The sequence below is a fragment of the Pristis pectinata genome, chromosome 7, assembly GCF_009764475.1.
Source record: "Pristis pectinata isolate sPriPec2 chromosome 7, sPriPec2.1.pri, whole genome shotgun sequence".
Taxonomy (NCBI): domain Eukaryota; kingdom Metazoa; phylum Chordata; class Chondrichthyes; order Rhinopristiformes; family Pristidae; genus Pristis; species Pristis pectinata.
Genome location: NC_067411.1, coordinates 5,544,255 through 5,559,854, shown reverse-complemented (window position 1 = coordinate 5,559,854; position 15,600 = coordinate 5,544,255). Strand labels below are relative to the sequence as shown.

The 15,600-nt window shown below is 42.7% G+C and overlaps 1 protein-coding gene across 2 annotated transcripts in view; it reads right to left on the bottom strand.

The window, feature by feature from the left end:
• The window catches only part of LOC127572888 (PRELI domain-containing protein 1, mitochondrial-like), a 49,543-nt gene extending 33,960 nt beyond the window's left edge, over window positions 1-15,583 (bottom strand). Inside the window, exon 1 of one of the 2 annotated variants that reach the window (XM_052020613.1) lies at window positions 15,435-15,583. The gene's annotated coding sequence lies outside the window, so the exon portion shown is untranslated. Of the gene's footprint in view, window positions 1-7,385; window positions 7,532-15,434 lie in introns of those variants that run through there. The other variant, XM_052020614.1, reaches the window with a different exon arrangement.
• Window positions 15,584-15,600: the final 17 nt, after the last annotated feature.

Below are 15,600 nucleotides of genomic sequence, written 5' to 3'. Positions count from 1 at the left end.
TCCCATTACTAGTTTTTTTTTTAAGCAGCTGTTAAGACATACAAACAAGGCTTTTAATAAACAGATAGAGGTTTATAAAATTATGAGAGGCATAGAGAGAGTAGACAGCCAGTATCTTTTTCCCAGGGTTGAAATGTCTAATACTAGAGGGCATGCATTTAAGGTGAGAGGGGGAAAGTTCAAAGGAGATGTGCGGGGCAAGTTTTTTTTTTACACAGAGTGTTGGGTGCCTGGAATACATTGCCAGGGGAAGCAAATATGATGGAGGTGTTTATGAGACTGTCAGATAGGCAAATGAATGTGCAGAGAATGGAGGGATATGGATCACATGCAACTATTTAATTAGTTTGGTACATTTAGTTTTGTATTTTGTTGTTCTTTATGATTATCTATGCCATGATTGTTCTCCTGATCTCTTTGTATTACATGTACAAACCTTGATGTTATATATCAATCTGTATTAATTTGAAAACTAATAAAAAGATTGAAAAAGAAACACACAGTGAAATGCATCTTTTGTGCAGAGTGTTCTAGGAGCAGCCCGCAAGTGTCGCCACGCTTCTGGCGCCAACATAGCATGCCCACAACTTCCTAACCTGTACATCTTTGGAATGTGGGAGGAAACCGGAGCACCCGGAGGAAACCCACGCAGACACATGGGGAGAACATACAAACTCCTTACAGACAGTGGCCGGAATTGAACCTAGGTCACTGGCGCTATAATAGCGTTACACTAACCACTACACTACCGTGCCTACCCACCCTAAGTATCTTAGAAACCCTTCACTTTCCACCTAACACCATTACTATCCCTGTTTACATTGAGTTAATTAAAGTTTCCCATTATTAACAACCCAGTATATTTGTATCATCATATTTCTTATCGTGCATGCACTTAGGCATCCACACACTTGCACTTGAGCAGAAGTAATACCATATTACATTCTCCACCTGAGCCTCATCCAATTCTTTCCCATGACCTCCTGTTTTTTTCCCTGCATCTTATCCTTATCGGGATTTGGGGGGACTGACAGCAGTTGCTGTGGACATATACAGTGGCATGCAAAAGTTTGGGCACCCCTGGTCAAAATTTCTGTTACTGTGAATAGCTAAGCGAGTAAAAGATGACCTGATTTCCAAAAGGCATATAGTTAAAGATGACACATTTCTTTAATATTTTAAGCATGATTACTTTTTTTATTTCCATCTTTTACAGCTTCAAAATAACTAAAAGGAAAAGGGCCCAAAAGTTTGGGCACCCTGCATGGTCAGTACTTAGTTATGTACCAGCAGCAATAGCAACACAACGAGCAAGATTTCAATGTTAAAACCTATTTATTAATAACTACTCATAATAAAAAGCGTTTATTCACAATATCATGATAAACGTTTATTCATGATATCAGACATGCACCGAAATAAACCGAAGTATGTGTGTGTGTGTGTGTGGCTAGTTCCCAAACCACCAAGTCTAGGAACAGTTCTCAAAGTTTTATGATGGTAAACCCATTCAGTTCAGCAAGTCATGAAGCAAAATGATGAACAAAGGCTTCTGAAAACCATGCTAGAATGTAGAGAGGAGTTTACGAATTTCACAAGTTCCACGTTGGAACCAATACAATGCCACAATCACTGAAGATCTCTGTTGCTTTGATCCAAAATATCTGCCACACTGAGGGCACTCGATATGTGGCTGTCCACAGATATAACTCCTTCCCGGTACGGGTTAGCGACAAAGTGGACTCCACAGATTGCTCCAAAAATCCATGTATGGATTGCAAAGTGACAGTCACACAACTAGTGGGCTTCACCCATAGATACAGAGGCTGGCAGTCAGTGCTACCAACTCTCACATCTCTGTCCCTCTCTGTGTCTGTGGCTGAGTTCAGGAATCAGCACTCAGACACGTCTGCAGCTGCCAGCACTTCAATGAATCAGCCTTCAGACACCTGCAGCATTCCAGTTATCCTGGTCATAGAAGCTCTCCGCTCCCACTTGCATCAGTCAGACAAAGCCACACACTACCGTTCAGGTGCCTTAAGGGGACAGTCACCAAGTAGCAACCTGGGCTCATAACACCTTCCCCCCACCCCCCAAAAAAGAAAAAATTTTGATCTGCAAGAGCAAAATTTTAACTGCGTATTACAATGAGTAAAACAATACATTTACAATTATCATATCACATGATACAGATGAGAAAAAAAATTCCATTATTAAAGATACATTTCAAAGTTAACATCTGGAAAGGCAGTCGAGTTATCATGAGATCATACTCTTGTAAAATTAAACTCCAATTTAACAATCTTCTGTTCTTGTTTTTCACTCTACTCAGAAATACCAATGGGTTATGATCTGTATACACAGCAAGTAGTTTCTGAGCGGTGCAAACATACACACCAAGATGCTGCAAAGCCAAAATAAGCAACAGTAATTCCTTCTCTATGGTGGAATAATTCATTTGATGCTCATTAAATTTCTTTGAAAAGTAAGCTACAGGATGGTCAATACCATCATAGTCATCCTTCTATAATAACACTGCAGCTACATCACTGGCATCTACTGCTAATGAAAATGGCTTTTCAACGTCAGGTGATTTGAGCACAGGTTGGTGACATAAAATGGTTTTCAATTTCTCAAATGCTTCCTGACAAGCCTGTGTCCAAACTTCACACCTTTCTTCAGAAGACTAGGTAAAGGAAGAGCAATATCAGCAAAATTCTTGCAAAACTTGCGATAATATCCAACCATTCCCAGAAATCTTCTAACAGTCCTCTTACCTGTTGGAATGGGAAACTCAGAGATTGTCTGAACAGGAGCTAACCTGCCTTGACCTTCAACGTAACCAAGATAGGTCACAGTGGCATGGCCAAATTCACTCTTAGCCAAATTAACTAAGGTTGGCTTTGGAGAGTTTTTCAAATAATTTTTCTAACGCAGAGATATGAGCCTCCGATGTGTCATTCCCGGTAACTAAGTCATCAATATAGGCATCTGTATGTTCTAACCCTTGGATCACAGAATTAATCATTCTCTGAAATGTTCCTGGAGCAGTTTCCATTCCAAATGGCAAAACATTGTATTTATACAATCCAGAAGGTGTTACAAAGGCAGAAATCTCTCTTCTTCTATCTGTCAATGGGACACACCAGTACCTCTTCAAACTTTGTAAGAAATTTAGCTTTTCCAACTGTCTTCATAATTATCCACCCTATGATAGGATAAGCATCTGTTATAGCATTCACTTTTCTATAATCAGTGCAAGACCTAATACTACCATCTGGTTTAGGTACCATGACACAAGGTGAACTCCAATCTGAAGTGGAATGTCTAATAATATCATTCTCTAACATATACGTAATCTCTTGGTCAACAAGTTTACATGTTTCCACATTCATTCGATATGGGTGCTGTTTTATTGGTTCTGCATTCCCAACATCAACATCATGGTAAGCTACTGTGGTTCTTTTTGGAACACCAGGAAATAAATCTCGAAATTTTAAAATTAACTGTTTCATTTGCTGCTTTTGCTGAGGCTGTAAATGAGCCAATTTTTCTTCAAGGTTTCCCAAAATAACAGCATTTGGCAGTCTTGCTGAAACAATGCTTAGTCTGAAATGACTCTCAGAAGGATCAACTAATGAATTCCCAGACATTTAAGATTCCTTGTCATCGATAGCCATCAGCACAGCTGTAGATGGTTTTTCATAATAAGGTTTAAGCATGCTTACACAACAGAGCTGTGTTCTTCTTCTGTCAGATGTTTTAACCACATAATCCACCTCACTAACCTTAGATTTAATTTTGTAAGGACCATGAAATTTTGCTTGAAAAGGATTTGACTGAGTGGGAAAAAGTACCAAGACCTTATCTCCCGGCTTGAAGGTCCTTGAGTGGGCGAGTTTATCATACCACGTTTTCATCTTACTCTGAGCAGCTTTTAAATTTTCCCTTGCTAACTGGCAAGCCCTCTGCAATCGGTTTTTAAATTCCAGAACACAGTCCAACAAATTTAAATGCATGTCTTCATTAATCCACTGTTCCTTTAATAATACTAAAGGTCCTCTAACCTGATGTCCAAACGCAAGTTCAAAGGGACTGAAACCTAAGGATTCTTGCACCGACTCCCTTACTGCAAACAAAAGCACATCCCAATCCTTCACGTTCTCAAAACAAGATGTCCTAATCATGTTTTTGAGGGTGGAATGGAACCTGTCTCAGGCCCCTTGGGATTCTGGATGATACGCAGATGATATAATCTGCTTAGCTCCCAGCTCAAAAACTACCTGTTGAAATAGTCCTGACATAAAATTACTTCCTTGATCAGATGGGATTTCTTTAGGCAAACCAACTAAGATGAAAAATTTTATAAGAGCCTTTGACACAATTTTGGCTTTAATGTTCCTGAGTGGTATTGCTTCTGGAAATCTAGAGGTTGTACACATGAAGGTTAATAAATACTGATTCCCAGCCTTAGACTTTGGCAATGGGCCAACATAATCCACAATTACCTTTGAAAAGGGTTCACCAAATGCAGGAATAGGCTGCAGTGGAGCCACAACGGACTCTGATAAGGTTTACCTACAATCTGACGTGTGACAAGTCCTACAAAATGTCACAACATCCTTTCTCACACCAGGCCAAAAGAATTGTTTCAAAACCTTCTTTACAGTTTTGTTCACACCATGGGCCAGGGTTAAAATCTCATTCCTATAAATTTTAGGAACCACAACTTGGTGAACAACTGCCCATTCCTCACTAGCAGAAATATCAGGAGGTCTCCACTTCCTCATTAACACTCTATTTTTAAAATAATATCCAGCTGGCACTTTATCAATCTCATCATCGGAGAGAGCTTTTTCTCTCAACACAGTGAGCTCAGGGTCTTTGGTCTGCTCTGTTATAAACTTTTTCTTGGAAAGAGACAAATCTTCACACTCAGACTCTACACTAGGACTTTGGTCCACAAGTGAAGAAAGAAAAGTCTCTGACAGGTCATCATAACTTGAATCCTGTTTTGGTCTGTCGCAAGGAACAGAATAGGCCTGCACAGGACCATCTGCATTGGCCAATTTCTTAGCCATAGCTCGAGTCACTGCACAGGATGGATAAACATCTGAATCAATCTTTGACATCAATAATTAGTTTGGCCATTAGCTGCACCCCAGGGACAACTTTACCACCTGCAAGGTCATTCCCTAATAGCAAAGGAACTCCCTCCACTGGTAAACTAGGTCATAGTCCTATCTTAATAGGTCCTTCCACTAACTCTGACCTCAAAATCACCTTGTGCAGAGGTACAGACACAGTGTCACCTGTAATGCCTCGCGCCAGATTTACCTCACCAGTGGCAGTCTCATTACCAAACTTTAAAACACTGTCCAACAAGAGGGACTGGGAGGCCACAGTATCTTGAAGGATTTTCACTGGCACCAGGGGTGACCCATCTTTCACTGAGACAAAACCCTCTGACACAAAAGAACGGAATTCATCCCTAACTCCATCTGACATCTCAGTATTTGCCTCAGGAGAGGACTGAGCTTTATCAGCATTTCAAGAATCCTTTTAGTTGTTTCAACTATTTGCAAACAAGTGTCTGGCACTGCCTCCTTTTCTTTCTTTTTCTTCAGGAGAGAACAATTAGCTATCACATGACCAGGTTTCTTACAATAATAACAAGTACGATCAGGTTTCTCTGATACTTGCTTCCGATCATTTTTCCCCCTTGGTACTACTGCCCAATTTGATTTCTGATTTACCTGGATTATCCACATTACTCTTTTGAAAGGTCTTAGTTTGTCCCAACTTAATTGGGTTAAAGCAAACTCATCTGCTAACTTAGCATTTTCTTGCAAAGTTGCCACTTCCTTCTCATTTACATATGTTTGTAAGTCACCCTGGACACACCTTTTAAATTCTTCCACTAAAATCAACTTTTTCCAATCTGTTATAATTCTCATTTACATTTTTAAGACGTGCACCATCTTTCAAAACACACCCTTTTCATTAGCAAATTCCATACGTCTGGTTGACAGATCTCTTCAGATTCCTAAACTTTTGCCTATAAGCTTCAGGAACCAATTCATAAGCTTTAAGCACAGCCTGTTTTACTGTCTCATAGTTAGCTGCTTCACTAATGGATAGGGCAGAATAAGCTTGTTGAACTTGACCTTTAATCACACTTTGCAACATTAGAGACCAACTCTCCTATGGCCACTTTGAACTCTGAGCAACATTTTCCAGAATGTTGAAAACACTGATCAACCTGATCTTCCTCAAACGGAGGGACTAATCGAACCTCCCTACTGGCCACAAAGGTACCACCAGGACCAGAAACAGAACCCCCAAGGTTTATCATTTCTAACTCATGCTGCCGCTGCTTCTCCCATTCCTCTAGCCTCTTCAGATCCAGCTCATCCTCTATCTCTACTCTCCTTTGTTCTAGCTCAGCCTCTAGCTTCTTTCGTTCTAGCTCCTTTCGTTCTAGCTCAGCCTCTATCTTCTTTTGTTCAAACTGCAACTGTGCCAGCTTCACCTGGGCATTAGAGATCCCTGGTTTACTCTCAGGAAACCATTCTAACTCACTCTCCCCAAACTTCTCCTCAGCCACATAATATTCAACTATCATTCTCCGAATATTTGCCTTTCTCATAGACCGCTTTACTACTTCGTTTTAACTTCTTAGCAATGCTCAACAACCCTTCCTTACTCACCTCCTGCAATTCCACAGGGGTTGGCGATTTCAGAAATGCATCAACATCCATTGCTGCTGGTTTCCACACACACAAGCCAATCAAAAGGAAATTTATCAGTCCGATCGACAATCGATCGTTCAATAAGCTCCAATTTGTTTCAAACCCGGACCTCTCGTATCAGTCTTAAGTCGATCCCGGACGAGCCCCCAATTTTGTTACGTACCAGCACCAATAGAAACTCAACGAGCAAGGTTTCAATGTTAAAGCCTATTTATTAATAACTACTTGTAATAAAAAACGTTAGATATCAGACATGCACTGAAATACACCGAAGTGTGTGTGTGGCTAGTTCCCAAACCACCAAGTCTAGGAACAGTTCTCAAAGTTTTATGAAGGCAAACCAGTTCAGTTCAGCAAGCCAGGAAGCGAAATGATGAGCAAAGGCTTCTGAAAACCATGGTAGGATGTAGAGAGAAGGAGTTTACGTATTTCACTTAAGTTCCACGTTGGAACCAATACGATGCCTCAATCAATGAAGATCTCCGTTGCTTTGATCCGAAATATCTGCCACACTGAGGGCACTCGATAAGTGGCCGCCCACAGATATAACTCCTTCCCGGTACAGGTTAGCAACAAAGTGGACTCCATAGATTGCTCCAAAAATCCATGTATGGATTGCAAAGTGATACTCACACAACAAATGGGCTTCACCCATAGATACAGAGGCTGGCAGTCAGTGCTACCAACTCTCACGTCTCTCTCCCTCTCTGTCTGTGGCCGAGTTCAGGAATCAGCTCTCAGACACGTCTGCAGTTGCCAGCACTTCAATGAATCAGCCTTCAGACACCTGCAGCATTCCAGTTATCTCGGTCATAGAAGCTCTCCGCTCCCACTTGCATCAGTCAGACAAAGCCACACGCTACTATTCAGGTGCCTTAAAGGGACAGTCACCAAGTAGCAACCTGGGCTCATAACAACTTAGTAACATCCCCTTTGGCAAGTATCACAGATCGTAAACGCTTTCTGTAGCCAGCTAAGAGTCTTCCAATTCTTGTTTGGGGGATTTTCGCCCACTCTTCCTTGCAAAAGGCTTCTAGTTCTGTGAGATTCTTGGGCCGTCTTGCATGCACTGCTCTTTTTAGGTCTATCCACAGATTTTTGATGATGTTTAGGTCGGGGGACTGTGAGGGCCATGGCAAAACCTTCAGCTTGTGCCTCTTGAGGTAGTCCATTGTGGATTTTGAGGTGTGTTTAGGATCATTATCCTGTTGTAGAAGCCATCGTTTTTTCATCTTCAGCTTTTTTACAGACAGTGTGATGTTTGCTTCCAAAATTTGCTGGTATTTAATTGAACTCATTCTTCCCTCTACCAGTGAAATGTTCCCCGTGCCACTGGCTGCAACACAAGCCCCAAGCATGATCGATCCACCCCCGTGCTTAACAGTTGGAGAGGTGTTCCTTTCATGAAATTCTGCACCCTTTTTTCTCCAAACATACCTTTGTTCATTGCGGCCAAAAAGTTCTATTTTAACTTCATCAGTCCACAGGACTTGTTTCCGAAATGCATCAGGCTTGTTTAGATGTTTCTTCGCAAACTTCTGACGCTGAATTTTGTGGTGAGGACGCAGGAAAGGTTTTCCTTCTGATGCCTCTTCCATGAAGGCCATATTTGTGCAGTTGTCGCTGCACAGTAGAACAGTGCACCACCACTCCAGACTCTGCTAAATCTTCCTGAAGGTCTTTTGCAGTCAAATGGGGGTTTTGATTTGCCTTTTCAGCCATGATACGAGCAGTTCTCTTGGAAAGTTTTCTTGGTCTTCCAGACCTCAACTTGACCTCCACCGTTCCTGTTAACTGCCATTTCTTAATTACATTACGAACTGAGGAAACGGCTACCTGAAAACGCTTTGCTATCTTCTTATAGCCTTCTCCTTCTTTGTGGGCATCAATTATTTTAATTTTCAGAGTGCTAGGCAGCTGCTTAGAGGAGCCCATGGCTGCTGATTGTTGGAACAAGGTTTGAGGAGTTCAGGGTATTTATAAAGCTTTGAAATTTGCATCACCTGGCCTTTCCTAACGATGACTGTGAACAAGCCATAGCCCTAACAAGCTAATGAAGGTCTGAGACATTGGTAAAAGTTATGAGAGCTCAAATCTCTTGGGGTGCCCAAACTTTTGCATGGTGCTCCTTTCCTTTTTTCACTCTAAAATCGTACAAAACAAAAATAATACACTAATCTTGCTTAAAATGTTGAAAAGAATGTTTCATCTTTAACTTTATGACTTTTGGAGATCAGTTCATCTTCTACTCACTTAACTATTCACAGTAACAGAAATTTTGACCAGGGGTGCCCAAACTTTTGCATTCCACTGTATGTGACTCCAGAAAGGTATGTCACCTTCCTGGTCCCAGGGTCAAAGATGTCATTGAAGGGCTGCAGAACACCTTGGAGGGCGAGGTTGTGGTCCACATTGGTACCAACGACATAGGTAGTAAGGGAGATGAGGTCCTGCAAGCAAAGATTAGAGAGCTAGGAAAGAGGTAAACAAACAAAAGATAACAGCTCCCAAATTACTACCGGTGCCATCTGTCAGCAGATACAGAAATAGAACGACAAATACTGGAGAGATGCTATAAGGAAGGTTTAAATCCTGAGACGGTTTTGGGGGTAGGTGGGGCCTGAACAGTAATGAGACCAATAGAACACCCCAACTACAAGCACTTGACCCAGTGCCAATACCCATCCTCTCTTGCAGTGAGTTACAAAGGGTTAATTCACAGGAGAAGCTTGTTAAAGAGGTTTAATGGAATACGTTAGTACAGGGTGGGAGCCCAACAGTTGAATCATAAGGTAGAAAACTAAGCTCGGAACAGAAGCTATTGGTTCAGGTGAGTGGGTATTTCGGAAGGTAGAGTACATCAGGATAGGGCAGAGAGCAACAGCGTAACAGTGTACCAGTAAATGAAGTCAGACTACACCGTAAAACTAAGGGGAAAAGCAGCAAAGTAAAAACCCCAACCTCCGGTTTTGTAGGTGGGGAGTTTGCACATTTTCCCGGTGACTATGTGAACTTCCCCCTAGTGATTCTATTTCCTCCTGCAGCCTAAAGAAGTCCCAGTTGTTAGTTTAATTGTTAGGTGGGTGATAGAAGAGTTGGGATGGGGACATGAACGACGAGAGAATAGGTTACAGGGAAATAAACAGCAGGATGGGATTACTCTGAGAACCAACATACACTCAATGGTTTGAATGGCTTCCGTCTTTGGTGCACGGAAATACGATAAGATACAAATATGAAGAAATACAAGGATTTAGTTGGGTCAGTGAAAATGGAACTGAAACAACAGCTAAATTTGGTTTACTATGCATGTGCGTGAATGTGGAGGGTGCTAACACAGATAGCGTGAGAGAGTATGGTGTGCTACTCCCAGAATGAAAGGGTTGACATACGAGGAACGTTTGTCGGCTCTTGGACTGTATTCATTGGAGTACAGAAGAATGAGGGGACCTCATAGAAACATTTCGAATGTTGAAAGGACTGGACAGAGTAGATGTGGCTAGGTTGTTTCCGTTGGTGGGTGAGTCCAGAACAAGGGGGAACAGTCTTAGAATTAGAGGGTACCCATTTAGAACAGAGATGTGAAGAAATTTCTTTAGCCAGAGGGTCATGGATTTATGGAATTTGTTGCCACATACAGCTGTGGAGGCCCGATCATTGGGGGTGTTTAAGGAGGAGATTGATAGGTATCTAATTAGTCAGGGTATCAAGGGATATGGGGAAAAGGCCGGGAATTGGGGCTAGATGGGAGAATAGTGTAGCTCATGGTGAAGTGGCAGAGCAGACTTGATGGGCTGAATGGCCTACTTCTGCTCCTTTGTCTTGTGATCTTGTGAACAGAAACCTGGCATAAAAAAGGGGTAGGATTGGGCATCAAGTATTGATGGATACAAAACGTTCAGGAAGGGTAGGGAAGGAAAGAATGGATGAGGGGAAGTAGTGTTGCTTAAAGAATATTGCAGAGCTGGAGAGAGGATGTCAGAGGGATCAAAGACAGAATCTGGAAACACAGACTGCAGATGCTGGAGGAATATGAAAGCAGGGTTTCAACCTGAAACATCGACAATTCCTTCCCTCCCCACAGATGCTGCTCGACCCGCTGAGTTCCTCCAACGACAGAAAATGTTTGGTTAGAACTAAGAAACAGCAGATTATTAATGAGTAGGAGAGATAATATGCAGGAAGATGCAAACAAAAACTATATTGGGTTGTTAATGAGGTCTTTACTGACCATCAAATTTGGCTTGGGTATCTTAGAAACTCTTCACTCTCCACCTTAACACTATAACTATCCCGGTTTACATTGGGATAATTTAATCTGATGGTCAGTAAAGACTTTACAGGCTTTAAGAGAGATGATTTACGTCCTACATGATCATTTAGGGAATAGTGATCATAAGATTTAGCTTGGCTGCAGAAAAGGTGAAGGAGAAATCAAAAGTAAAAATAATTAATTGGAGGAAGACTTATTTCAGTGGGGTGAGATTGGACCTAGCCAGGTATATTGGAACCATAAGATATTGGAGCAGAATTAAGCCATCTGGCCCATTCTGCTCCGCCATTCAATCATGGCTGATTTTTTTTTAACCCCCTCCCCCTCATTTTCCCATACTGTTAACCCCCTTACCAATCAAGAACTTATCAATCACTGCCTTAAGTACACCCAATGACTTGGCCTCCACAGCCCTCTGTGGCAACCAATTCCACAGATTCACCACCGTCTGGCTGAAGAGATTCCTCTTCATCTAGTTTTAAAGGGATGTCCCTTTATTCTGAGGCCGTGCCCTCGGATCCTAGACCCTCCTACTGATGGAAACATCCTCTCCACGTCCACTCTGTCCAGGCCTTTCAGTATACAGTAGGTTTCAATGAGATTCCCCCCTCATCCTTCTAAACTCCACTGAGTACAGGCCCGAAGACATCAATGCTCCTTATATGCCAAGCCTTTCATTCCTGGGATCATTCCTGTGACCCTCTCCAGGACCAGCACATCCTGCCTTACATAAAAAAAATCACTCACAATATTCCAAATGCAGTCTAACCAACACCCTATAAAGCCTCAACAGTACATCCTTGCTTGAACAGGAAGTTGACGGGTAAAACTGTAACAAAGCAATGGTCTGCCTTTAAGAAAGAGATGGTTCAGGTACAGTTGCATTACATTCCCATGAAGAACAAACAAATTCAGAGCTTCCTGGACAACAAAATGGATAAAACTAAAATAAAAAGAACGTGTACCACAAGCATTAGGTTGTAAATACCAACGAGAACCAGAGTAATGTTAAAGGAATTAAAGAGGAAATAAAAATTTTAAAAAAAGAGAAAAGAGTATATGAGAAAAGATGAACTGCCAACATAAATGACAATTTAAGTGTGTTCTACAGAGAAATGGTTAAAAAGGTAGCACATGAAGCAGCAGGGCCCCACTAAGGACAAAAATGGGAACCAGTAACTTGTGTTGAGGGCGGTGTTAAAGTACTAAATGAGTATTTTGCATGTCTTCATCAGGGAAAAGCGTACTTCCAAAGTAATAGTGAAGGAGATGATTATGACACAGGACGTTAAAAATTGATAGTTGACAGAAACTATGAAAGTTGACAGAACTTAAGTAGATAATGAGTGTGTGGGATGGGCTGCCGGCAACGGTGGTGGAGGCGGATACGATAGGATCTTTTAAGAGATTGTTGGATAGGTACATGGAGCTGAGAAAAATAGAGGGCTATGGGTAAGCCTAGTGATTTCTAGGGTAGGGACATGTTCGGCACAGCTTTGTGGGCCGAAGGGCCTGAACTGTGCTGTAGTTTTTCTATGTTCTATAAATTGCCAGGACTGGATGGGATGCATCCTAGGACTCTGAGGTAACTATAGCAAGAAATCGCAGGCACACTTAACAATCTTGCAATGCTCTTCGATGTAGGGACTGTGCCAATAGAAATAAGGATAGGTCGAGCACTACAGACCAGTCCAATGGTGGGAAAGCTTTAAGAAACATCAATCTGGTAGAGAATTTTTAGTTAACCAGAGGAAAATAAGACAAAGGAAAAGAAAAAATAAGACAAATGTTAAGGAAAATCTGTGTTTAATCAATGTGACAATTTTTTTGATGAGGTAATGGAGAGTTGATGAGAGCAATGAGGTCAATGTGGGGTACCTGACTTCCAGAAGGCTTTTGATGAGGTTTCACATAACAGTCTTATCAGCAAAGTTCAGCCACAAGCACAGCAATAGCATGGATATAAAAGCTGGCTAAAAGCAGACAATAAAGGGCTGTGGTGAATGATGTCAGAGATTAGTATTAAAGCCTATTGCTTTTTGTATGGATAATATAAATGATCTAGACTTGGGGGTGCAATCCACAATTTCTAAATTTGCAGATAAAAGTAAGATATAAACAGGCTGGTGAAAGAGGCAGTCACAAAATAAAGGAAATTTCATGTGAAGAATTGCACTTTGATGGAAACAAAACGAAAAGAGGCAATATAGAATAAAGGGATGCACGAACAGAGGGACCTGGGGGTATCTGTGTATAAATCAGTGGCATGAGTGGTTGAGGGAGTGATTAAGGCAGCACACACAAGCTGAGACTTTATCAATGCAGTCACTGAGTGTAAAAACAAGGAATTTATGCTGAAACTTTTCAAAACCCTGGACTGGTCTCAACTGGAGTATTGCATTCACTTCCGATCACCTCATTACAGGGAGGATGTGGAAGCACTGGTTCCAGAGATGAGAGACTACAGCTACAAAGATCGATTAGAGGTTGGGACCGAGGAGCGATTTGATAGAAGTATCTAAAATCATGAGGGGTCTGGATAGAATAGATAATGGGAGACTGTCCCCATAGGCGGAGAGGTCAAAAAGCAAAGAGGACCAAGAGAGACAGGAGGAAAGCTTTATTTTGTATACACAGCAATTGGTTAGAATCTGGAATGAACAACTTGTGGATGTGGAGAAGGCAGGTTCCACTGTGGCCTTCAAGAGGGAATTGGATAAAAATACTGTATGTTGGCAAAAGGGTTTGAGGAGGAACGAGAGCGCTCCGGTAGAGATCTGGCTGGGCTGAACAGCCTTCTTCCATGCTGCAACCATTTTAGTCTGTCCCTGTGCGTGGTTAGTGTGGTATTTTTGTTCAAGAAGCAATAATACAGTAGTATAATTAACGACAAACACTTTTGATTCCAGATTTAATGACTTAACTTTAAATTCTCCAGCTGCTGCAGTGGGATTTGAACACCTGTCTGATTTATACAGCATGGAAACAGCAGCCAAGCTTGTCCAAACAAACTAAGGCATCTTCCTAAACTAGTTCCATTTGCCTGCATTTGGCCCATATCCCTCCAAACCATTCCTATCCATGAACCTGTCAAAATGCCTTTTAAACATTGCCTCTCTCTCTTCTTCTGGCAGCTCGTTCCTCATAACCACTACCCTCTGCATGGAAAAACTTGCCCCTCAGATCCCCTTGATGCTGGACTCTGGAGCAACAAACAATCTGCTGGAGGAAAATGGACAGTCGATGTTTCAGATCCTGAACTGTTTTTAAACGGAGAGAGTGGAGAGCAGCAAGTTAAGAGGGGTTGAGGTTGGAGTGCACGAGGGGAGTGGAGAAGTGAAGACAGTTGATGTCCTGTCAGCAATTAGAAATTAAAAGGCCCAGAGGACAAAAGGCTAGAAGGGGGGTATCCAAGAGGAGGAGGGCTTGAGGCAGGAGAAGGGGTTCTCAGTGGGGTGGTGGGGGGGAATCCCTGCCAAAGACATAGGTGGGGTCTCAACCCAAAACATCAACTGTCCATTTCCCTCCATAGATGCTGCCAGACTTGCTGAGTTCCTCCAGCTTTTTGTGTTGCTCCAGATTCCAGTATCTGCAATCTCTCACGTCTCCGACCTGCTAGAAGAACTCAGCAGGTCGAGCAGCATGTGTGAGGGGTGTGATTAGTTGACATTTTGGGTCATAGAATCATAGAACAGTACAACACAATACAGGCCTTTCGGCCCACACTGTTGTGCCAACCTTTAAACCTCGCCTAAGACTATCTAACCCCTTCCCCCCCACATATCCCTCTATTTCAAATTCCTCCATATGCTTATCTAGCGATCTCTTAAATTTGACCAAGGTACCTGCCTCCACCACCCTGCAGCAGGACTCGTGAAGCATCAAAAATTCATCCCCCCCTCCCCCAAACGATGCTGCTCGACCCACTGAGTTCCTTCAGCAGTTTGTTGCCCCTTTAAATCATGGAACAGACTCGATGGGCCCACTTCTGCTCCTTTTGTCTTGTGATCTTGTGAAGAAATCTTCTCCCCTCTCACACCTTGAACCTGGGCCCTCTAGTTTTAGACACCCCTACCCTGGGGAAAAGACTGCGACCATTCACCCTGCCTAATGCCACATTCGTATATCCTTTCAGACTTTAATCCAGCAGCATCATGAACGATAAACGGTTTTTATTCCGGATTCAATGACCTGAATGTAAATTCTCCAGCTGCTGCGGCGGGATTTGAACTCGAGTCCAATGAAAGCGCGAAGCTGCAGGGAAAGAGCATGTTCCAGGGGCCGAGCCCGGCTCTGGGCACGGAGGGCGGCCCCTCAGGCCTGCGGGCCGGGGCCGGGTCGGCGCCCAGGCTCGGGAGGTCACCAAGGCCCCACCGGCCTCTGACTAGAGCAACTCACGGCCGCCTTACCTGAAACCATGCCCGCACTCGGCCCTGCTTCTCCGGGACGACTTCCAGCCCTTTGCTTCCCACCGCAACAACTCTCCAAGCCGGAGGAAAGGGGGGTGGCGGGGGGTGTTTAACTCGTTGGCCGCTGGCTCCATGTGCGGTCCTCGGCGGCCATGGCAGCGGAGCT